The sequence below is a fragment of the Triticum urartu genome, chromosome 5A, assembly GCF_056163025.1.
Source record: "Triticum urartu cultivar PI428250 chromosome 5A, HENAU_Tu73, whole genome shotgun sequence".
Taxonomy (NCBI): domain Eukaryota; kingdom Viridiplantae; phylum Streptophyta; class Magnoliopsida; order Poales; family Poaceae; genus Triticum; species Triticum urartu.
Window position 1 is genome coordinate 24,211,424 of NC_141877.1, and position 25,681 is coordinate 24,237,104.

Sequence of the window (25,681 nt, forward strand, 5' to 3'; positions counted from 1 at the left end):
GATCTTGGTATTTGATCTGAGTCTGGCCACTGGCCTATACGCACTAACCATCTACGCGGGGACAGTTATGGGCACTCGACATCGTGGTATCGGCCGAAGCCTTCGTGACATCAGCGACTGAGCGGCGCGCGCCGGGTTGGACCGCGTAACGCAACTTCCTTTGTAATGGAGGTTGCTAGGTCTGTTCTCAGGCCGCGTTCGCAATGTGCAGGTGCGTAAAGGGCGATGGGCCCAGACCCCTGCGCCATAGGATTTAGACTGGCGTGCTGACCTCTCTGTTGTGCCTAGGTAGGGCTGCGACGTGTTGATCTTCCGAGGCTGGGCATGACCCAGAAAAGTGTGTCCGCACAAAGGGGATCGAGCGTGTTGGGAAATGTGGTGCACCCCTGCAGGGAAGTTGATCTATTCGAATAGCCGTGTCCCTCGGTAAAAGGACGACCCAGAGTTGTACCTTGACCTTATGACAACTAGAACCGAATACTTAATAAAACACACCCTTCCAAGTGCCAGATACAACTGGTGATCGCTCTCTCACAGGGCGACGAAGGGAGGATCATCAGTTAGGATTATGCTATGCGATGACACTGGGTGAACTTACCATCTACTCTCTTCTTCTGCTGCAAGATGGAGGTTACCAGAAGCGTAGTCTTCGAAAGGACTAGCTATCCCCCTCTTATTCCGGCATTCTGTAGTTCAGTCCACATATGATACCATTAATCCATTTGATACCAATGCATACATATGTAGTGTAGCTCCTTGCTTGCGAGTACTTTGGATGAGTACTCACGGTTGCTTTGCTCCCTCTTTTCGCCTTTTCTATACTCGATTGCTGCGACCAGACAATGGAGCCCAGGATCCAGACGCCACCGTCGATGACGACTACTACTACTCGGGAGGTGCCTACTACTACGTGCGGCCCGCTGACGACGACCAGGAGTAGTTTAGGAGGATCCCAGGCAGGAGGCCTGCACCTCTTTCGATCTGTATCCCAGTTTGTGCTAGCCTTCTTAAGGCAAACTTGTTTAAGTTATGTCTGTACTCAGATATTGTTGCTTCCGCTGACTCGTCTATGATCGAGCTCTTGTATTCGAGCCATCGAGGCCCCTGACTTGTAATATGATGCTTGTATGACTTATTTTATTTGTAGAGTTGTGTTGTGATATCATCCCGTGAGTCCCTGATCTTGATCGTACACATTTGCGTGTATGATTAGTGTATGATTGAATCGGGGGCGTCACGGTCATATAGCTCCAAAGAAGCATAGACGTGATGGGGAGTGTTGGAGTATGATGTCCGGCCCTCTCCCATAGTTCGGACTTTTAGTTGAGTTGGCTGGTGCATGAATTCAACATGGTATCGGAGCCAAGAGGTCTTGAGTTCAAGACCCGGCTGGCGCAATTAAAATTGCAGCCCACTTTCGGTCCATGTTTAGGCCCGAGGGAGCCACGTGTGAGGGGGAGTGTTGACGTATAATGTGCTGCCTAGTCTCTTCCATCAGATCGGTATTTTGGTTGCATTGGCTAGAGCATGCACTTTTACACCCGACGCCTTTTCCTTATCGCTTTCTTCCCCCCCCCCCCACACACACACACTCAATCCAACCTAATTTCCTGGCGGAAGCAGGTCCCGGTCGAATTTCCCGGTGACCACCTCGGCGGAGAGCTGCAAGTCCGCTGATTCTGGCGAAGAGCGTAGGTGGAGGCCAGATGACGAGCTCCCATGGGTAGGCGAAAGTAGGTCAATTGGCGGAGGTAGCGGCAACTCCGGTCGATATCCCGACGACCACCGCGGAGGAGAGCTGTGATTTCGCTGATTCCAGTTGAGTCCAGGCCACAAGCCCACGAGACAACGCCGTGGACGTGTCCGCGACGGGGGCGACGAGATGGCGGTATCGTTTATCTTATGGGGAGGCGGGTGACACGGTGACGGCCCTACCTACGAGCCGAAGGCGTGAGGGTCATGATGACATCCGCCTGCGAGCCAGAGGTTATGGTCGACGATGGTCACCTCTTCAGGGCTTCAAGGGCGGCCATGGTCGACGCAGGCTGCCTCTTTAGGGCGGTGGCGGATCCACGGATCGACACCGTTTGTGCTGTGTGATGATGGGCATCTCCTCCATGGTTTGTTGCGTCCTCGCTGCTGCCCCGTGCCACTTTCGTGCCCGACGTCCGTGCCCGAAGGCTCACTGAGCTCGCATTTGAGCTCCTTGGTGAGCCACTGTGCCTTCCCTCTCCTTTTCCCTGTTGTTTCGCATGGTGTAGCAAGCCAATAATTTGCCATGTCATTTGTACAAGACTTATTTTTGTCCAGGTAGCTCCTGATTTATGAATTGCCATGCGAACATCACACATCTAATCTGATTCTTTCCATCATAACTTATTGCCATGTCTCCATTTTCCATGGCAAATTTCAGCCTTTTTTGGTCTAACTTTGATATCCAGATTCACGCATCATGGCAGTTCTTGTGTAATGTAGGGTATTGATTTGTTTACATATAGTTTACAGAAACTATGATGTGTTTTTTGGTGGAATAGATGCATCCTAGTGTATGTGGAATAGATGCCACCAAAGTAAATAAATGTATATATCGTTTTTCATGAAACTATGATGTGTTTTTCCCATGGCAATTTCACATGAATTGACATGATAAATTTTGGGACCATCGTCACATGGCAAGTTTAATTAAAACACCATGGCAAAAAATGATGGTATAGGTTACAAAACTATAATGTGTTTTTGCCATGGTAACTTTAACATGTATGGCCAAATGAATGAACCACCGGGAGCTCGTATGAGAGTTGGTTTAACCGCGCCTCAAAAAAGAAGCGGCTCTTCCCACGGCTCTGTCACCTGGCATCAAGGAGTAGAATGACCAAAGCATCGGTTGCTTCCACTTTTTTGTTGCCTTCGCCCTTTCAGTGGACGCCAAAGCAGCTTTGCCTAGAAGGCTTCGAAATACAAAAAATGGGGGCGGGACCTGCTGGCATAACGCAGGCTGGAACCTAGTTCATGCCTCACCGACTCTTCTTTACATATTGGCCGATAAATTTTGGGACCATCATCAAATGGCAAATGTACCTTCTGCCCTTCTATAAAACATGGCAAATTCTGAAAGTTTCTTAAAACATGGCAGCCGGGCAAGAAGGGCCACGAGGAGGGTATGCAATGGCCAAATTTGATAATAAATAGCATGGCAAATTTGAATATGCATTTGCCATGGTAATTTTGAATCATTTTTTAGTTTTATTATTCACATACATGGCAATTTTGATAAAAATAGCATGACAATTTTGAGTTGTTTATTTGTTTCGTGTTTTTATTCACATGCATGTCAATTTTATTACCCAAGAGATGGCAATTTTGATAAAAAATAGCATGGCAAATTTGAGTATGCGTTTGCCATGGAAATTTTGAATCGTTTATTTTGTTTTGTGTTATTATTCACATGCATGACAATTTTATTACACAAAAGTTTGCAATTTTGATAGAAATAGCATGGCAATTTTGAGTATGAATTTGCCATGGCAATTTTTGAATCGTTTATTTGTTTTGTGTTATTATTCACATGCAAGGCAATTTTATTATGCAAAAGATGGCAATTCTGATTAAAAAAATAGCATGGCAATTTTGAATCGTTTATTTGTTTTGTGTCATTATACACATGCATGGAAATTTTACGGATGGAAATTTTGATAAAAAAAAATAGCGTGGCAATTTTGAGTATGCATTTGCCATGGCTATTTTGAATCATTTATTTGTTTTGTGTTATTATTCACATGCATGGAAATTTTACGCAAAAGATGGAAATTTTGATAAAAAATAGCATGGTAATTTTGAGTATGCATTTGCCATGGTAATTTTGAATCATTTATTTGTTTTGTGTCATTATTCACATGCATGACAATTTTATTAGGCAAAAGATGGCAATTTTCAGTATGCATTTGCCATGGCAATTTTGAATCATTTTTTGTGTTATTATTCACATGCATGGATATTTTATTACACACAAGATGGCAATTTTGAGTATCCATTTGCCATAGCAATTTGAATTGTTGAACCACAAAACAATTTTTTCCATAGCAAAATCTTACAACATTTTCCATGACATGGCGAATAAAACATAAAATGCCATTACAAAGCATGTCATTTTAGTAAAAATCACGTACATTTTTTCATCTTTTGCCATCTTTTTTTGTTGATGCAGCAAAAATGTACGGAATTTTTCATCTTTTTTTGTTGACACGGCAAATGTAACTACACTGCCATGGTAATTATTCATCCCCACACATCTTCATGTATTGCAGTAAAAACCCTGTACATTTTTTTAGTCTACATTTTCTGTTGCCACCACGTGCAGATGTATTTTTTCCTTGAACTTTTTCATTTGTGCCATTTGCATATTTAAAAGGATCTTTTTGAACCATTTTTGGGATTTTGTAGTAGTATATTGTTTTCATTGCAATTTTGAACAATCTTATTTTTGGAGCTTTTCTTTTTGTTTTGAACTATTTTATTTTTTGGACCATTGCGATTTTTTCTAGAGCATGGCAATTTTTGGCCTTTATTAGTCACAGCCAAAATCAAGGCCAAGTGGACCTTTTATTTTCTTTGTATCTTTTCCACAACAAAAGGCTTGTAGGCCATGATGATAGGGTGTTTGGGCTAGTTTTTCTCCTGTTGAACGCTTCCTATGATCGATTGTTTGATCGATGCCTTCCTACAACCGAATGACTCGTTCTGTCCGGGGGTCATCGTGCCACACATGTGGCAGATATCAGCGTCCATGATTTAACATTGGTATATTAACTATGGAAAGAATTGCTAAATTATTGATACAATGTTGTTGCACATCATTTGTTCACATAGATCAGAATAGAAATGATCTTGAAGGAATAATTATAATGAACTTCAACTAAGGAACATAATCTCCTTCATCGATGTGGTCAAGTCATAGTGTCACCGAACTAAGCTAAACACAACTATAGAATCGAACAACATCGACCGGCCAAATCATATCATCACCGACTAGTTTTTGGTCAGTCAGTGCCTTGGGGGAAATGATGACATTGTCAACGTTGCTGGTCGGTCAGTGCCTTGGGCTCAATGATGACATTGTCAACACTGACCGGCCAGTTGGTCGGTCAGTGATGATAGTTTTGGACGGTCAGTGCCTTGGGGTCAATGATGAGATTGTCAACATTGACCGACCAGTTTGACCATCAATGTGCCAGTTGGCCGGTCGGTGATGATAGTTTTGGTTAGTTACTAATGAGCTTCTGAGGGCAAAAAAGTAGAAGGTGCATTATATAAACTAGAAGGCATACGTCTATAAGCACAAGTTCTCAAAGGACTGCTACTTGTGAGCTGCGTTGGGATTTTCCCCGAAGAGGAAGGGTGAAGCAATATAGTAGCTGTGACGCCCTCGATTCAATCGTACACTAATCACACACGCAAATATGTACGATCAAGATCAAGGACACACGAGAAGATATCACAACACAACTCTAGACACAAATTAAAATAATACAAGCTTTATATTACAAGCCAGGGGCCTCGAGGGCTCGAATACATAAGCTCGAATACACAAGAGTCAGCGGAAGCAACAATATCTGAGTACAGACATAAGTTAGACAAGTTTGCCTTAAGAAGGCTAGCACAAAAGCAACATCGATCAAAAAGGCAAGGCCTCCTGCCTGGGAGCCTCCTAGCTACTCCTGGTCATCGGAGGCCTCCACGTAGTAGTAGTAGGCACCCTCAGTGTAGTAGCAGTCATCATCGAAGGTGGCGTATGAATCCTGGGCTTCACCATCTGGTTGCGACATCCGAGAAGAATGGTTAAAGGGGGAATAGAGGGAGCAAAGCAACCGTGAGTACTCATCCGAAGTACTCAGCAAGAAAGGATCTACACTACATATGCAACATTATCAAAGGAAGGATGTATATGTGGACTGGGCTGCAGAAATGCCAGAATAAGAGGGGGATAAGCTAGTCCTATCGAAGACTAGCATCTTGTGGAAACCACCATCTTGCAGCAACATGAGGGAGTAGAGTGGCATAAAGTAAAGTAGTAGTAGTGTCATCAACCTTGGCCAGAGATCCTTTCTCGACTCCCTGCGAGAAAGCAATCCTAGAGCCATACTATCCATTTCTCATATCCATGTCTCATCTCAAGTATCCAGTTCTAGTTGTATCGATCAGGATACAATTCCAAGTGTCCGTTACCGTAGGACAGGCTATCGATAGATGTTTTCTTCCCTGCAGGGGTGCACCAACTTACCCACCACGCTCGATTAACTCCGGCCGGACACCCTTTCCTGGGTTATGCCCGGCCTCGGCCAAACAATACGCCGCAACCCGACCTAGGCTTAATAGAGAGGTCAGCACACCGGAATAAACCTATGCCCCCAGGGGTCATGGGCCATCGCCCTGGGAACTCCTGCACATTGCATGGGCGGCCAGTGAGCAGACCAAGCTACCTCCTTAAAAAGGCAGGAGCTTACCAGTCCAACATGGCACGCGCCGCTCAGTCACTGACATCTATTAAGCTTCGGCTGATGCATATGACACAGAACGCCCATTCAATGCCCACGTGATGGTTAGTGCTATCAGGCCAGAGGCCCCTCGGAATAAATATCCAAATCGTAGTGGATTAGGAATGCACGGTAACAAGCAGAGACTCACGAAAGACGTGACCCTGTCGCCTCATCTCGAGGACTTGCGGCAAGGGCTAAGAATGCCCGGCCACGCCTCGTAATTATCTCGCGGGCACCCTCCAGGTCAACCCGACTCCTCATCACTTGCAAATATGCTCCCGCGGGTACCCCTCAGGGCTGACCCATCTTTAGTAACATGGTTCAGTGTAAAGTCATAGTAACCAAAGTAACCATGTGTCTAACACCAAGGGGAAAACCCGAGAAATCACCCCCGGTGAATTCCACTCGATGTAATCATCAAGGTGAACGAAAGAGGATCCACCCTCGAGGTTCACACTTGAGGGGTTGCACGACAGAGCCGTATCGGAAGTGGTTAAGGAGGAAATCACCCTCGATGACCATGACCGGATAGCTACACTACAGAGATCTCATCAGGAGTGATGTATGAGGTTCCACCCTCGGCACTCGATGGTAACTCTGCAGAGTTGAGCAACAAAAGGGGCGTGAAGTGATGTGAGGTGTCGGGCTCTGGTCTTCGATCCCGTTGAACGGGTCTTCGATGATGAAGCAAGGGCAACAAGGACAAGGTGGGGGTCACTGATGGACCACTAACCAACCTATACTAAGCAGTTTAGGATAAGCAGGTAGGTAACAATAAGCAGGTTACAAAAGCAGGCTATGCATCAGAATAGGAGCAAATAGTAACAGTAGCAAAATCTAATGCAAGCATGAGAGAATGGAATGGGCGATATCGGGATGATCAAAGGGGGGGCTTGCCTGGAAGCTCTGCTGAAAAAGAAGAAGATTTGTCGGAGATGTAGTCGATCACAGGAGCAGCATCGATCTCGGGGTCTACCAGAGAGAAGAGGGGAAGAAACAATAAATATAAAGCAGACATATAATCACAAAACATAACATGGCAATATGATGTGCCGGGTGTGACCTAACGTATGGCTACATGATAGGGTGAAGGGGCATTGCAACCGGGAATGCTTTCCCGGTTCCAGACATGTGTCAGACAGATGACCGGAGGGGGAATGTTGCATGTTCGCTATGCTAGGGATGTGTGGCGGGCGAACGGACCGTGTAGTCGGATTCATCTCATCGTTCTGAGCAACTTTCATGTAGAAAACGTTTTCATCTGAGTTACGGATAATTTTCTATGATTTTTTAAAGTTTTAAATGATTTTCTAATTTTCTGGAATTATTTTAATCCGAAAATAAATTGATACTTAATTGCTAAGCGTACACAGAGAAGTGTACACATCAGTGGTTTTAGTGGCTGTCAGGTGGGTCCAGTTGACTGCCTAGTCAGCAGTCAACTGAGACCGTTGACTAGTCAAAGGGCCCAGAGGAGTTACGGCATATCTCTCTCAAGGTAGTTTTGGTGATTGATGAAAACATGTCTACGGACTAATCTTGTGCTTTGTTTGATTCATAGATTCTCCCTTGGCACGAGACGCGTTCCTCCCCTCGGAGTGTATTTCAAGACGGTGTAGCTCTTTCGTTTCTTTCTCGGTGGACTAGTTGCGTAGAGGGCACCGTACTATCAAGAGGGGTCCGCTGGGGTTTTGCATGGGTGGAATCTTCACGTACACATTAGCTTCTCACCCTCCGAGTTTTTCCTGTCCATTGAAGAGATCTCTCCTCTCTTCCTTGTCCTGTCTGGGTCTGAGCGGCAGTACCGTGCATCCAGCGGTAGTACCGCTGAGAAGCCACAAGCGGCAGTACTGCTCCACAGCGGTAGTAATGCCTTGGCTCCACAGCAGTAGTACCGCTAGGGGCCCGGCACCTCCGCCTGGTCCTCAGCTTCTTTGAGGGATCGTATCTCCCTCTCTCTCTCTCTCTCGCCCCAGCGGTAGTATCGCACCGCCTGCAGTACTACGACTGAAGGGTCACAAGCGGTATTACCGCTCCACAGCGGTACTACCGCCCTTGACCCCACTGCCGTAGTACCGCTGGGCAGTCTGGCTCCTACCGCCTCGATTCGAGAGGTCTTTTTCTCGTGTCGGGTTTTGCGGCACTAGTCACGATTGTAGTGGCGGTAGTACCGTTCCTGGAGCGGTAGTACTGCCCTACCACCGCGGTAGTACCGCAGTTAGAGCTTTTCCCTTTTTAGTCTCCTCAGCGCGGCAGTACCGCTGGATGGCGCGGCAGTACCGCTCCCCTGGCGGTAGTACCGCCCCCTCTCAGCGGTAGTACCGCCCTGTGCGGGGCTGGTTGGTGGGGGGCAACGGGATTGTTGCCCCCACTATAAAAGGGAGCCCCCTTCTTCCTTTCCACCCACCTCTTCTTCCCCCAAGCTCCATTTATTGCTCAAGCTCCATTAAATACTCCAAGCTTCATTTTGCCCGATCTATCTCTCTAGCCAATCAAACTTGTTGATTTGCTCGAGAGTGGTTGAGAAGGCTCCGATCTACACTTCCACCAAGGGATTTTCGATTCCCCCACCCATCCCTAGCGGATCTTGTTACTCTTGGGTGTTTGAGCACCTAGACGGTTGAGGTCACCTCGGAGCCATATTCCATTGTGGTGAAGCTTTGTGGTCTTGTTGGGAGCCTCCGATTAAGTTGTGGAGATTGCCCCAACCTTGTTTGTAAAGGTTCGGTCGCCGCCTTCAAGGGCACCAATAGTGGAATCACGGCATCTCGCATTGTGTGAGGGCGTGAGGAGAATATGGTGGCCCTAGTGGCTTCTTGGGGAGCATTGTGCCTCCACACCGCTCCAACGGAGACGTACTTCCCCTCAAAAGGAAGGAACTTCGGTAACACATACTCGTCTTCACCGGATCCACTCTTGGTTATCTCTTACCTTTACTTGTGCAAGCTCTTTAGTGTTTGTTCCCTTGCTTGCTTGTATGCTTGTTGTTATTGCATCATATAGGTTGCTCACCTAGTTGCACATCTAGACAACCTACTTTGATGAAAGTTTAATTTGGTAAAGAAAAGCTAAAAATTGGTAGTTGCCTATTCACCCCCCCTTTAGTCAACCATATCGATCCTTTCAATTGGTATCCTCTTTAGTAAGGACTTTACCGTCCGAAGAGTATGGTTGATATTGTAGACGGAGCGGAGGAACACTCCGGTGTGAATCCTATCTCGTCTACGGGCGATGGGGGAACTTCAGTCTCTCGTGAGGAGTTCAATGTAGTCTTAGAGACATTGAAAACCTCCATGACGACCGAAGTTGAAAGCATGTTTACTAAATTTCTTGAGGGGCTTAAACTATCCACCGCACCGTTGAAAGTGGGGGATCCCGCCAACAAGGTGTCGGATGCTATCCCTGACAAGTGGGAAGCTAGTAGTGAAAAGGCTCCTTCTTCTAGTGGCAAGAATGGCACCGGCATCATTGCCCATGTGGAACCACCACTTGTTTATGGTGGACCGGTTCCTTCTACTCATTTGAATCATGCCGGTCCTCCTCCTAAGAATGTGAAAAATGAGGATTTTGATTCTTGGGTTTACCGCTTTAAACGTCATTTAAATCATGTGAACACTAACCTTTGGAGAATCATTGAAGAAGGTTTCTATCCACATGATCCAAGCAACTTCACTCCTCGATAAGCCACGGACAATCAATTCAATGAGAATGCTCTCTTCATCATTCGAGATGCAATTCCACCCGAAGACCTACCTCATCTTCGTCCCTTCGCCTTGGCCAAAGATGCATGGCATTGTGTCATGTCTCTCTACCGGGGAAGCGCAAGCATTCAATGCTCCAACTATGAAGTGGTACAAGATGAGGCCGATGAGTTTGCAATGAAGGAAGATGAAGAACCCCGTGAGCTCTATCGGAGAGTCACCAAACTCGCGGTCTCACTACGAGATCACGGGAGTAAGGACACGGATGACAATTGGATCAAGCGCAAATTCCTCAAGGCAATGATGCCCTACCACAAGGCCATGTCCTCCGTCATTCGCCAAAGACCGGACTTCCACACTTTAACCTCAAGTGAAGTGTTGGATGAGTTTGTGGCCATGAACATTTTGGACAAGACCGCCGACAATGCGGTGCTCCGTTCTCAACGGGTAAAGAAGCCTAACCTTGCATTGAAGGCCAAGCTCACCGTGGAAGAGGAAGAAGAGGAGAGCAACCCCGAAGATACGAAGTATGCATATCATGAACATATGGCACTTGCTTCAAGGCAATTTTGGAGCAAGAAAAACTCGAGGCCCAACTTTAGCAAAAACAACTCGAGTGGCACAAGGGGCAAGCAACGTGTAAGGACTTGCTACAATTGCGGCAACGTGAGTCATTTTGTTGCGGAATGCCCGTATGAGAAGAGGGAAGACAATGATGGCAAACTCATCCGAAAGGACAAGGCCAAGTCGTTCCCCAACAAGAACAACTTCACCAAGAAGACTCCTCCCAAGGCCTTGGTTGTGCAAGAAGAGTACAATGAGGATGATGAGGATGATGAGTCGGTTGCCATGGCCTCCATTGTCATTGCAACTACGTCACGAGTGTCTCTCTTCGACTCACCCAACGAGAGCATTACCGCCAAGTGCCTCATGGCTAAAGCCACCAACAAGGTAACCTCCAACATCAAACCTACCATCATTAATCATCCTTCCCCATCGGATAGCATTAATGAAGTTGAGGGAGCTAATGTGGAGGCTAACGAGTTTGAGGACTCTATGGGCAAACTCAAGGGAAAATCCAAGAAGCACTTTGTTGCTCTCTTGGAACAACTTGGTGAGGCCAATGACATGATCAAGGCTCACGAAGACACCATCTCGAAGATGGAAGGGCATAGTCATGACTATGCCGATGAGATTTTGGATCTTTCCGATGCGCTTGAGGAAGAGCATGGTCTTCGTTTGGTTCATGAGGAGTCACACAACGTTGATCATGCTAAGTTAGAGAAAGATTAGGATCATGCCCTCGTTGTTTCTTGTGTGCTAAATTCCGAGAAGGCCAAACTTGGGGTTGATCTTGCTAGACTCAAAGAGGAGTTTGATATACTTGACAAGGCCCACAAGGCCTTGAAGGGTATTCACACTAGTCTCAAGGAGTCTCATGATCAACTCCAAGTGAAGCTAACTATGGAGAAAGCAACTTTTCCTCATATGGTTTTGATTGATAATGCAAATGCTACTAACCCGTGTTGTGAGCATATGCATCTTGTTGAAGAAAATGCTAAGTTGAAGGCGCAACTTGAGAGAGGTCTTGCGACGTGCATACAAGGCAAGAAGAACCTCAACGATCTCTTGATCAACCAAAAGGGAGGTGTGGCGAAGGAAGGGGTTGGGTACGTCCCCGACTCCAAGAACAAGAACAAGAATGACAAGACCAAACGACCTCCTCCCCTCATGCAAACCTTTGTGAGGGCGGGAGAGAGTGTCCCCGAGGAGAAGTAGAAGAACAAAGTCAAGAAGGGCAATGTCACCTCTCCCAACAAAGCCGGCGATTTTAATCCTTCTTATGTGTTATGCCGAGCTAGTGATGGGCATGTTTATGCCAAATTTGTTGGTTCTCTTCATGAGCACATTGAATGGTCTATTTGGGTTCCTAAGACCCTTGTTACTAACATCAAAGGACCCATTACAAAATGGGTACCTAAAACCAAGCATTGATCTCTTGTAGGTGTTTGCTTCCGGTGGTGGATCATGGTTGCTCGATAGCGGAGCTACAAATCATATGACCGGAAGCAAGGACTTGGTGGTGGACGTGCACAAAGTTCCATCTATGCCCACCAATGTCGAGTGGGGTGACACCTCATCCTCTAAGGTATTGGGACTTGGCAAGGTGGTCATCTCTCATGATCTCATGATCGAGAAGGTCATGCTTGTTGAGTCCCTTGCATACAATTTACTTTCCGTTCGTCAACTTGCAATCATGGGCTTTGCCACTTTCGTTGACATTGATACCGTGGCCCTCTTGTGGAGCAAGACTATTAAAGTAGCTTTTGTTGGGCATGTCGAGAATGGTCTATATGTGATTAACTTTTCGGAGCGACCCACTAAGACCGCGACATGCCTAATGGCTAAAGTTGATGTGGGATGGCTTTGGCATCGCCGTTTAGCCCATGTCAATATGAGATCTTTGCAAAGTCTCCTAAAGGGGGACCATGTCCGTGAACTAACGAATGTTAGTTTTGTTAAAGATCGTGCTTGCAGTGCTTGTATCGAAGGAAAGCTACATGAGAAGGCTCACCCTTCCACGACTATCATTTATTCAAAGAGGCCCTTGGAGCTCCTTCACATGGATCTTTTTGGGCCCCCATCCTTTGATAGTCTTGGAGGTAGAAAGTATTGCTTGGTGATTGTGGATGACTACTCAAGGTACACGTGGGTGTATTTATTCAAGAGGAAGAGCGAGACCCAACAAACCGTCATTGACTTTGCAAATGAAGCACAACGTCAATACAATGCAAAGATCTTGACAATAAGAAGTGACAACGGCACCGAGTTCAAGAACAACACCTTGGAAGAATTTCTTAGTGATGAGGGAACCAAGCATCAATATTCCGCACCATACACCCCTCAACAAAATGGTGTTGCGGAGAGGAAGAACCGGACGTTAATGGATGCGGCAAGGACCATGATGGCAGAGTTCAAGTCTCCGTACAACTTTTGGGCCGAAGCCATCAACACCGCGTGTCATGCATCCAATCGGCTCTACCTCCGCAAGGGCTTTAACAAGACTCCATATGAGATACTCACCGGTAACAAGCCCAACCTCAAATACTTCCGGGTATTCGGGTGTAAGTGTTTCATTCTCAAGAAACGTGTTCGGTTGTCTAAATTTGAGGCTAGAGCTTATGAGGGCATATTTGTTGGCTATGCTACAAACTCTCATGCTTACCGTGTCCTCAATAAATCCACGGGACTTATTGAGGAGACGTGTAACATGGAGTTTGATGAGAATAACGGCTCCCATGTGGAGCAAAGTGGCACTTGTGATGTAGGTGATGAAATTCCTCCTCAAGCCATAAGAAGAATGGGTGTTGGTTTCATCCTACCCATTGAGGAACCCCTTGTGGCCGAAGGAGAAGGACAATTCTCCACTCAAGTGGAGCCATCACCAACCCAAGGCCCACACGCTTCCGAAGAACAAAGTGAAGGTCCTCAACCTCATGAACAAGACCAAGGGCAAGATCATACTCAAGACGGTGTTGACACACCAAGTGATGCCCAAGGTCAAGTTCTCTCCCCCGAGCAAGTTCAAGACCAAGAACAAGTTCATGACGACGCTCAAGATGATTAAGTAACCGCTCCTCAACTCACCACCGAGGAGGAATTAGAGCGTCGTGCCGCCAAGGTTGCTTCCAAGCTCTCCACCAAGGATCATCTCATGACGAATGTGCTTGGAAGCTTAAGAAAGGGGGTAAGCACTCGTAGACAATTAGCAAATTATTGTGAGCATCACACGTTTGTCTCTTGTGTGGAACCTCTCAAGGTCTATGAGGCGCTAGAAGATCCGGATTGGCTCAATGCCATGCATGAAGAACTCAACAACTTCGAGCACAACAAAGTGTGGAGATTGGTGCCAAGGCCAACGGGGAACCACAATGTCATTGGAACCAAGTGGATATTCAAGAACAAGCAAGATGCCCATGGGATTATCATTCGCAGCAAGGCTCGTTTGGTAGCACAAGGCTACTCCCAAGTCGAGGGTATCGACTACGGTGAAACCTTTGCTCCCGTTGCTCGTCTTGAATCCAATAGCATGGTGATTGCATATGCTTCTCATCATAACTTTAAGTTACATCAAATGGATGTGAAGAGTGCTTTTCTTAATGGTCCCATTAATTAATTGGTGTACGTCAAGCAACCCCCCGGGTTCGAGGATCCCTACTTTCCCGATCATGTGTATCAACTCGATAAGGCACTCTATGGCCTTAAACAAGCCCCACGTGCGTGTTATGACCACCTTACCGAGTTGTTACAAGACCGTGGGTTTGAAGTTGGGATAATCGACCCCACTCTTTTTACTAAGAAGGTCAAAGGGGAGTTGTTTGTGTGCCAATTATATGTTGATGATATTATCTTTGGTTCTCCTAACAAAGCTTTCAATGAGGAATTTGCCGCTCTCATGACCTCAAAGTTCGAGATGTCCTCCATGGGGGAGTTGAAGTTCTTTCTAGGGTTTGAAGTGAAGCAAAGAAGAGAAGGTACCTTCATCAATCAATCCAAATACACTCAAGACATACTCAAGAGATTCAAGCTAAGTGACATCAAGCCGGCTTCCACTCCAATGCCCACCAAGTGCCAACTTGACTTAGATCCCAATGGTAAAGTGGTGGATCAAAAGGTATATCGTTCCATGATTGGATCCTTGCTTTACCTTTGTGCATCTAGACCGGACATCATGTTGAGTGTGGGAATTTGTGCACGATTTCAAGCCGCACCTAAGGAAAGTCACTATGTGGCGGTCAAACGAATCTTTCGATATTTGGCTCATACCCCAAACTTTGGCTTATGGTACCCAAGAGGATCAAACTTCAAGCTTGTAGGGTACTCGGATTCCGATTGGGCGGGAGACAAAGTGGATAGGAAGTCCACTTCCGGAGGGTGCCAATTCCTTGGTTGCTCTTTGGTAAGTTGGTCTTCCAAAAAGCAAAGTTGTGTGTCTCTCTCGTCCACCGAAGTGGAGTATGTTGCGGCCGGTAGTTATTGGGCCCAACTCTTATGGATGAGGCAAACTTTAAAGGATTACGGTGTCACTTGTGACAAAGTGCCTCTTTGGTGTGACAATGAAAGTGCCATCAAGATTTGTCTCAACCCGGTGCAACACTTCAAGACGAAGCATATTGAGATTCGGTATCACTTCATCCGGGATCACATTAGGCGAGGAGAGATCGAGCTCAACCATGTCAACACTCATGACAACCTTGCAGATATTTTCACGAAGCCCTTGGATGAAGCAAGATTTCGCGAGTTAAGGCATGAGCTAAATATCATTGATTCGAGCAATGTGGCTTGAACTCGTGCACACCCTACCACGCTCAATTTGTTGTCTAGTTTAGGTGTAGGCATGGACATAGGGGGAGTGTTGTTCTCTCAATGAACTCTCCCTCCCCCCATTATGCATAAGTTGATCAAGTCTTTCACTTTAGCCATTGTTGATGGCACTTGTGCTTAAAAGACGAGTTTTGGACATGGGCCCAAGGTTAAAATCTTTGCGGTGCCATACCTTTTGACTCAAACATAGGTGGCCTCGGCCACCGCCCTCTTGTGAAGAGGTGTGTCTTGTTTGTTTGCCGTTGTGTTTGCCGTTTTTGTCGTTTCATTGAGCCTAAGCCGTGTCTGTTTAGTTGCCGTGGCGTGCTGGGCGGTACTACCGCTAGTGGTGTGCTGTACTACCGCCCCCCAGCATGGTACTACTGCTGGGGGACGAGGACAGGGGGTTAAGATGGGGAGAAGGGGAGGTTTCTTCTCCCCCATACCCATTCACTTCACCCCTCTTTTCTCTTCCTCTCTCTCCAGCCTCCACTCGCCGCCGGAGGGCTCCAGCGGATCTCCGTCTCTGGGGCGTCCCTCTTCATTTCCTTTGGTGGAGTCGATCCCCACCACATCCTCTTGCCATGGATGCCGGTATTGCCCCTGTTCTTTCTTTCGTTTTGTCTCCTTTTCAGTTCTTGTTTCTTAGGGGCAATGGTGGTTGCATCTCTAAATTTTTGGCTAAATCTAGGCTTGAGTTGGTTGGAGAAGGCAACTAGACTATCTAAATTAGAGTTTGGTAGGATTATTTTTGAATTTGGTAGGCCGGTAGTGCCGGATCTGACCACGGAAGTAGGAAACCGCAGTTTCACTGCCTCGCGCTAGGAAACTGCTATTTATCCGCCTCAAGGAGTACTACCGCTCCCTTTGGAGTGGTACTACCGCTTGGCCTAGAGCGGTACTACCGCTTGGGGCGGTACTACCGCGGACAGGTCACGGTACTACCGTTGTATGCCAATTTCCATCATTTTCCTACCTCACCTTGATCTTTTTGTTGTGCTTGTTGGCTTATGCTCTTTCTTTCTGGTTCCTTTGTGTTTTCTTGTGTTTGGCTCCAGGTGATGACCCTTCCGAGCAGCAAGGTCGCCGTATCAACCCCGGGCGTGCCACATCAAAACGCTACCGTACCTCTGAACCTGCCGGTGGTTCCTCGAGCACCCAACCGCCTCCAGAAAGTGCATCTGCAAATGTTCCTCCACCTCCTCAGCAATCGAAGTGAGCCACCAACAAGCCAAAAGGGAAGACTGTGACTGAGATGACAAACAAGGAGTTTTGGGAGAAGCGTCGCCGCAACCCCTATGCGGTGGACCAAGAACCCACTTTGGTCAACCGCCCGTTTTGGAACCGTTTTCAGTTTGCCATCTACTTTGATGTGATCAAGGCCAAGAAGAATCTTTTTGTTGATGTTCGCTCCATTGACACTGATGCTATGGAGAAGGACCCAGAGTACTTTGGAGAAGCCCTTCAGATGTGCACTCAGCTGAACATTCTCAGGATCATGCAGTTCAACAAGGATTTCGATGCGGATTTGGTGGCTCAATTCTATGCCACCGTCCATCTTGGAACATATGGCGACAGGACTCTGACTTGGATGACCAATGGCAAGCGGCTTTCCATCAAGTGGCGGGCGTTCATGGAGTTACTTGATGTGGTGGATAACAGGCTTGAGACTCCTGTCGGTTTATGTCCTCACCGCAATGCTACATCCACCCACAAGCAAGCCCTTTGGCCCTACTGCACTGTGAAGGTTCACCCTGTCACTGAGAAGAAGACCTATGAGCTGTCTCCGTATCTAGACATTCTTCATCGCATATTTCGTGAGACTCTCTTCCCTCGGATCGGGGATCTGGATATGGTCCACTTTTACCTCGTGGACATGCTCCTTTTCTGTCAGCATGAGAAGGAAGCAAGCACTGGAGAGAGCCTGGATATCTCTCATGTCATGTGGTCTGAACTTCTATCTGCCGTGTCTGAGCGCAAGTGTCCTATCTATGGTCCCTTCATCATGAGGCTCATTGAGAGGGCCTGGGCACAGACTTATCCCAGAGTGCTGCTAGAGACTAGAGACTTGGTTTCTCACGAGATCAAGTGTCTGAGGAAGAAGGACAACTGGACAGCGCCTCACATAGGGGGTCCATCTGCTACTGCTGCCACAGGGGGCCCGCCTGCTGCTGCTGCTACCATGGGGACCGAGGGTGAGGCTGCTACTGATGCTCATGAGGACTTTGGACACTCTAGTGCAGAACCATCATGGGCACAGAAGCTCAAGCGCAAGATGAAGAAGCTTTTCTGCATGGAGTCCCATGGTCAGTACATGACTCATGTGGCGGAGAAGCATGCCAGGACGCGCCACAAGGAGATCATGCGTCAGTTGGGAGCAACAGTTGTCAGTGGGTCTGAGGGTTAGATCACTGAAGAGGAGGACTGGATTCATCAGAACTGTCACTGGACCGACTCCGATGCCGAGCAGTTTTCAACCCACGATGAAGATGCAGAGATGTGATGTTCGAGACCTTCCTCTCCCATCACCTGGAGTCGTAGTGTCCCTCTCTGCCCTTTTTGGTGTCTCGCTGCCAAAGGGGGAGAGAGTGTAGGGATTTGCTTCTTGTGTCGTGCTTTGAGTAGTCTTGTGGTTTCTTGTATGTTTCTCTTGGTTTGGTTTGGTGTGAGACCTCTGTTCTAGTCATATGGTGTAAGACATATGCTCCCTATCGCTACCTTATTACTTATGTCTATTCAAAGTACTGTAGTTTATTATGAGATGCATGCTTGTCCTGTTTATTCTCTCCTCTCATATATCTTGTGCTTAGTGTTGTTGGACTATAAAATATAGGGGGAGTGTTGATCCGAATGTGTGTGTCGTGCCTTATCTTAGTGCACACATTCTGGGGGAGCTCGTCTATATTTTGTAGTTCTTAGTTTTATTCGTTTTAATTATTTTCCTTGCGCAAATCCCTTGTTGTCATCAATCCACCAAAAAAGGGGAGATTGTTACGGCATATCTCTCTCAAGGTAGTTTTGGTGATTGATGACAACATGTTTGCGGACTAATCTTGTGCTTTGTTTGATTCATAGATTCTTCCTTGGCACGAGACGCGTTCCTCCCCTCGGAGTGTATTTCAAGACGGTGTAGCTCTTTCGTTTCTTTCTCGGTGGACTAGTTGCGTAGAGGGCACCATACTATCAAGAGGGGGTCCACTGGGGTTTTGCATGGGTGGAATCTTCACGTACACATCAGCTTCTCACCCTCCGAGGTTTTCCTGTCCATTGAAGAGATCTCCCCTCTCTTCCTTGTCCTGTCTGGGTCTGAGCGGCAGTACCGTGCACCCAGCGGTAGTACCGCTGAGAAGCCACAAGCGGCAGTACCGCTCCACAGCAGTAGTACCGCCTTGGCTCCACAGCAGTAGTACCGCTGGGGGCCCGGCACCTCCGCCTGGTCCTCAGCTTCTTTGAGGGATCGCTTATCCCTCTCTCTCTCGCCCCAGCGGTAGTACCGCACCGCCTGCAGTACTACGACTGAAGGGTCACAAGCGGTATTACCGCTCCACAGCGGTACTACCGCCCTTGACCCCACTGCCGTAGTACCGCTGGGCAGTCTGGCTCCTACCGCCTCGATTCGAGAGGTCTTTTTCTCGTGTCGGGTTTTGCGGCACTAGTCACGGTTGTAGTGGCGGTAGTACCATTCCTAGAGTGGTAGTACCGCCCTACCACCGTGGTAGTACCGCAGTTGGAGCTTTTCCCTTTTTAGTCTCCTCAGCCGGCAGTACCGCTGGATGGCGCGACAGTACCGCTCCCCTGGCGGTAGTACCGCCCCCTCTCAGCGGTAGTACCGCCCTGTGCGGGGCTGGTTGGTGGGGGGCAACGGGATTGTTGCCCCCACTATAAAAGGGAGCCCCCTTCTTCCTTTCCACCCACCTCTTCTTCCCCCAAGCTCCATTTATTGCTCAAGCTCCATTAAATACTCCAAGCTTCATTTTGCCCGTTCTATCTCTCTAGCCAATCAAACTTGTTGATTTGCTCGGGAGTGGTTGAGAAGGCTCCGATCTACACTTCCACCAAGGGATTTTCGATTCCCCCACTCATCCCTAGCGGATCTTGTTACTCTTGGGTGTTTGAGCACCCTAGACGGTTGAGGTCACCTCGGAGCCATATTCCATTGTGGTGAAGCTTCGTGGTCTTGTTGGGAGCCTCCGATTAAGTTGTGGAGATTGCCCCAACCTTGTTTGTAAAGGTTCGGTCGCCGCCTTCAAGGGCACCAATAGTGGAATCACGGCATCTCGCATTGTGTGAGGGCGTGAGGAGAATACGGTGGCCCTAGTGGCTTCTTGGGGAGCATTGTGCCTCCACACCGCTCCAACGGAGACGTACTTCCCCTCAAAAGGAAGGAACTTAGGTAACACATCCTCGTCTTCACCGGATCCACTCTTGGTTATCTCTTACCTTTACTTGTGCAAGCTCTTTAGTGTTTGTTCCCTTGCTTGCTTGTATGCTTGTTGTTATTGCATCATATAGGTTGCTCACCTAGTTGCACATCTAGACAACCTACTTTGATGCAATGTTTAATTTGGTAAAGAAAAGCTAAAAATTGGTAGTTGCCAATTCACCCCCCCTCTAGTCAACCATATCGATCCTTTCAACCTGCATGTCATTGACTGGGTTATCCCAGTCAATAGTTTGACTGGTCAATGGGACCAGTGGGACCCAGGTGTCATTCAAACATATTTTAGCATTTTCTTTTTAAGTGTATATTTAGAGGAGGGGGGTCCACCTGCCATAGGCTAGTAGCTACTCTAACTAGTAATTAACCTTAAACTAGTTGAACATGGGGCCGACCTCACACACACAGAACACACACCCGCACACACAATGCTAGGGGTAAATCTGTTTTCTATTTACAAAAGATAGCCTTTTGTGTTTTTCATAGGAATTAATCCATGCATCAAATTGATTTGGTCCAATGAAAACATTTGAGCTTTGACAAGTGTACTACGTACCAATATTATTCTTACTCTTGTTAACAGTTGTTTAGCTGCTGTTTAGGGGCAGTCCAGGGGGTTACTCGATGTAAAATTCGCAAAGCTAGCCATGGATACAGGAATTAGTAGTGCAGAGGAGAGCCGGGGCACGCGTGGTTGGTCGTGGCGGGCGTAGGCGGGGCAGCCACAGCAGCAAGCAAAGCCATATGTGGGCGAGCGCGAGCGGAGCATAGCACGGCAGCAGCAAGGGAACCAACGGCCGTGGGCAGAGGCGCAGCGGGGCCAGCAACGCGGCCGCGTTGGCAGCGCAGCGGCTCGCCGAGGCGAGTGCGGGACGGCGAGCTTGGGCCAAGGCCGGGCTGGGCGAGGCAGCCAGCAGGCGCGAGAGCTGCGCGCAGGAGGGGAGCGGGCCTACACGCGTGCGGGTGGAGCAGCGCAGTAGTAGCGACCAGCACGGGCGCGTGCATGCGGCAGCGGGCGGTCGGCGGGCAGTAGGGGGCTATGCGGCCACAGAACGGCAGAGCAAGCGCGGGGTGGCTCGGGCACGGCCGGCGCGAGGACTAGGCGGCAGCGACGGGCACGGGCCGCAGCAGCAGCAGCGTCACAAGCAAAGCAGCGCAGCAGCTGCATGCATGTACGCCTACGCGGGAGTTCGGGCACGACGGTGATGGCGGCCTACGGCATGCAAACGAAGGGAAGGGACAGAGGGGTTGGACGGGCGTCTCACCGGGATCCCGTAGGGGTGTAAAGGCGGGCTCGGGGAGGATCGACAGCGCCGGAGTCGTTGACGAACGGAGACGCCCGAAAGACGAAGGAGAGCTTGATCCCCGCGATGTTGGGCTCTCCATCTTGGTCTCGTAGTTCTAGGCGACAAAGCAGACCACGGCGGGGTGGAGGGACATGTCCTCAGGCGCCGGGGAGGAGGGTAGCCACGCCGGCGAGGGCAACCGACGACGGCGTCAGACGCAGTTGGATCTGGAGGGGGGGTGTAGCGAGAGGGGGAGCGGAGGAGGGGGAGCGCGAGGGCAAGTGGGGAGGGGACGAGGAGAGCCCGAGGCGTCGCCCTTATCCCCTCCGCCGTCATCGACGAGGCGGTTCGATGGGAGCGCCCCCGGTGGCTCGGTCGCTGCAGCAGTGTGAGCAGGGGGCGTTGGGGCATTCGGCTGGGCCTCTCGCTTGGATGGGCTAAGGCCCAGAGGGGCGGGGGGATTGTTTACCTCTTATTTGTTTTGTTATTTTTCTTTTTACAGTTTTAGTTTTCTTTTGTTTTTGAATACCAATTAGCATTATAAAATATAGGAACAACACCTAAATTGGTTTTACTAATTATACCACTGCCACATTTAGTTCGACGTTCAAATAAAATAGTTTAGTATTTTTATTATTTAAAAAGCATTAAATAATTATTTTTAGCCACTTTTATATTCACAAAAGAGCATTAAAATACTTTACCAAAGTGTTGGGTCACCATCATAATTAGTTATAGAATATTTGCCACACTTTGAACATTTTATTTTGCATGTTCGAGAAATTTGAATCCTGTGCTTTAATTTGAGTTTGAGTTTGAACAAAGATCTTGATCAGGCGAGGATTAGCAACAGTAATATGATGACCTGGCATCATTAGCAGGGGATTACTCTAGTTTAATTATCCGGGCGTCACAGTAGCTGATAAGTATTTTCCTCAATGAGAACCAAGGTTTAACGAACCTAAAGGGGAACCACGCAAATCCTAGTGAATAGTATCTGCACACACAAAAGCAAATACTTGCACCCAACACGGGCAATAGGGTTGTCAATCCCCTTGAACTCGTTGCTTGCAAGAATCAAATCTAGTAGTGGTAGATAGATAAATTGCAAAAATGAAATAAAAGATAATAAATTGTGGCACCTTGTCTAACATTGCATAAGCTGTGAATTTTTTCCTAGGGGTGCCATTGAGCAATACCGAAGATTGTCCGGAAGAAAAGATGCATCGAATCCATTTGAGCCATGTGTCATTAAACCCCATGTTCTTCTTAATTTGTAGCATCGCAGAGTGTTGGATGGTGTCAAACGCCTTGGAAAAATCTAGTTTGAGAAAAATCACCTCTTTTTGCAATGTCTGGCATTGATGTATGTATTCAAATGCCCATGCTACACAGTCATGAATAGACCTCCCTTGGAGGACTCCATATTGGTTGCGATGAACTATTTGCAAGATGATCTTCTGAAGTCAATTAGCCAGAATCTTGGTTATCATTTTAATGCAACAATTGAGCAATGTGATCGGCCGAAAGTCATTTACTATTTCTTGCAAGTTATTCTTCGGTATTAGTGTGATATAACCATAATTCAGACTTTCTAGGTCAAGTTCTCCTTTGTGAAATTCATCACACAACCGATAAAAATCCGACTTGATGATTGGCCAGCAAGCTTTCAGAAGGGTTCCATTGAAGCCGTCGGGGCCGGGAGCCCTATTAGGAGGCATTTCATTTATTACTACATCTACCTCGGCATGGGAAAAGGGGGTGGTCAGGATGTCCAAGTCTACATTTTGTTTGAGAAGGGCCGACATATTGAATTTCATGCGTGGGGTGGAACAAGTACCTAAATGTTGTTTTAAAGCCTCAAAAAGTATGGTTTCTTTTCTAGCGTGATCATCCACAATTATTCCTTGATGTGATTTTAGTGTTGCAATATAGTTACGCCTGAATCTCTCTATTGCCACTGTCTAGAAAAAAATTGTGTCTCGTCTCCAAATTTGATCCAACGAATGGTACATCTCTTCTTCGAGTAATCTTTTTGATATTGAAGTAATCTAATGAGATGATGCTTAAGAATGTTCCTAAAGTTACCTTCAGGCAATGTAAGAGGCCTGCGTTCCTTAATAGCATCAAGCTCGAAGATGGCTTTATTGGTGTTTTCTATGGCAACCTTCAGACGAGAGATCATCTTGCTCCATTGGTTAAGAGCATGTCATACTGCTTTGAGCTTTTGACAAATAATGGAAGCTGAGTTTTTGTTTTTGCCAAACTTTATCAGTTTATTCCAGGCCTGTTCAACTACATCCATGAAATCCAGATGGGCAATCCAATACGACTCAAATCTGAAAATTTTGCTCCTTCGTATTTAGGTTTGTATAACCACAGTGCATGGAGTATGGTCAGGCACCGGGCGTCCCAAAGGATTTACCATTGTATTAGGGAAAGAGATGGTCCAGTTGATGTGACGGCGGCTCGATTTTTCGATGAGAGTGGGGATAATTATCGATTTGGTAGATTTTGACCTTGACGATCCGGCTATATCATGCCCGACGATACGCCTCGAGAAGCGCTAAACCAATCTCCGATGGTTATTGACCTTGCCGTAGGCACGATCAACCTGAACAACAAGGTTCGAGTTCCTGCAAGCAACCGAAGAACTGGCAAGAACAAAGAATTGCAATCTGAAATTGCTGATGAAAATGTGAGCACACGAACTAGATGAAAAGTTGGGGTTCCACTATGAATCTGACAAGGCGGTAGTCCTACACGTCTCATAGATGCAAATTGTAGCGATGGCTAAACAATACAATAAGAGCATCTCCAACAGCCGCGCCAAACTAGCGCCGCGCCGCAAAATTGCCTGTTTTAGCGCGCGCGCAACCGGTAGAGTTGCTCCAGCGGGCGCGCAAAAACAGCATGCGTGACATATGTAGTTTAGCGCGCGGGCCGAAACTCAATCGCGCGCCGCTTATTTGCTGTGCCCGCTCCCGCGCGCTGGACTCTCGCGCGCTCGCTCGCAACTCCCACCCCCCATCCAGCCGCGCCGCCGCCGACCGCGCCACCCGGCGACCATTCTGGTGCTTCCCCGGCCTATCCCCGCCCCGCGGCGGCTTCTCCGCCCCCCCTCTAGACCCTCCGCCCCTCGCGCGCATCCGTCCTTCGACGAACAGCGCCCGCACGCTCGCTGCCACTCGGCGCCCGCATGGTGTTCGACAAAATGCCTAGAAGGTATGTATTGCTCAAAAGCCATGAATTTTGTGCATGTTGATTGTAGTTTTTATATCATAGTATTGAACATTGTAGATGAGTTCGTCGTATGATTCCTCCGAAGAAGAATTTGATATGGAAGAGGAGGAGGATCTTGCAATGATCCTAGCTATGCATATCAATATATAAAAAACCGAAGCACGGTGGTTCGGTTATGGGTCGGCAGAAAATTTGGAGGGATAGGATCGATGCCCACAACAGATTGATCAAGCATTATTTTGCGGAGAATCCCACATACCTCGAGTCGTATTTTCATTGCTGGTTTAGGACGAGCACCGAGTTGTCAGGCGCATTGCAGAGAAACTAGCGAGCCATGACCGCTTTTTTTAGCAAACGAGGAATGCTGCCGGAGAGCTCGGGCATAACACCTTTCAGAAGGTGACAACCGCTTTGCGTATGTTGGCATACGGTATACCGGCTGATCTAGTTGATGATCACTTGGCTATGGGTGAGAGCCAAGCCATCATGTGTGTCAAGCGCTTCACAGTCGGAATTGTGCAAGTGTTTAGCGAGGAGTATTTGAGATCTCCCAATGCTGAAGATGCCGCAAGGCTATTGGTGATGAACAAAGCTCGCGGCTTTCCTGGCATGATTGGCTCAATAGATTGCATGCATTGGAGTTGGAAGAATTGTCCAAAGGCATGGCATGGGCAATTCCACGGCCAAATAAGGGTTCCACTATAATCCTTGAAGCGGTGGCTGATCAAGAGACCTGGATTTGACATGCATTCTTTGGAATGCCTGGATCTTTGAATGACATCAATGTTGTCAACCGGTCACCACTGATGAATAAGATTGCAAATGGTGAGTTGCCACCGGTGCAGTTTGTAGCAAATGGCTGTACATACAACTATGGCTATTATCTAGCGGATGGCATGTATCCAAAGTGGCAAACCTTTGTCAAGCCGTTGAAAAAGCCAGAAGGTAAGAAAAATCTTGATTTCCACAATGCTCAGGCGGCGGCTAGAAAAGATGTGGAGAGAGCTTTTGGGATTTTGCAAGCCCAGTTTGCTATTGTGAGAGGACTGGCTAGAATTTGGGATCAGAAAATGCTTTGATACATCATGCACGCTTGTGTGATCATGCAGAACATGA

The 25,681-nt window shown here is 47.5% G+C and overlaps 1 long non-coding RNA gene across 1 annotated transcript; it reads right to left on the bottom strand.

The window, feature by feature from the left end:
* Positions 1-5,517: 5,517 nt before the first annotated feature.
* Positions 5,518-21,589, bottom strand: LOC147967663 (uncharacterized). The gene is made up of 2 exons (XR_015603187.1): positions 21,302-21,589; positions 5,518-5,809 (listed from the first exon to the last, which is right to left on the bottom strand). It is a non-coding gene; the product is annotated as an uncharacterized LOC147967663 (long non-coding RNA).
* Between the last annotated feature and the right edge of the window lie 4,092 nt (positions 21,590-25,681).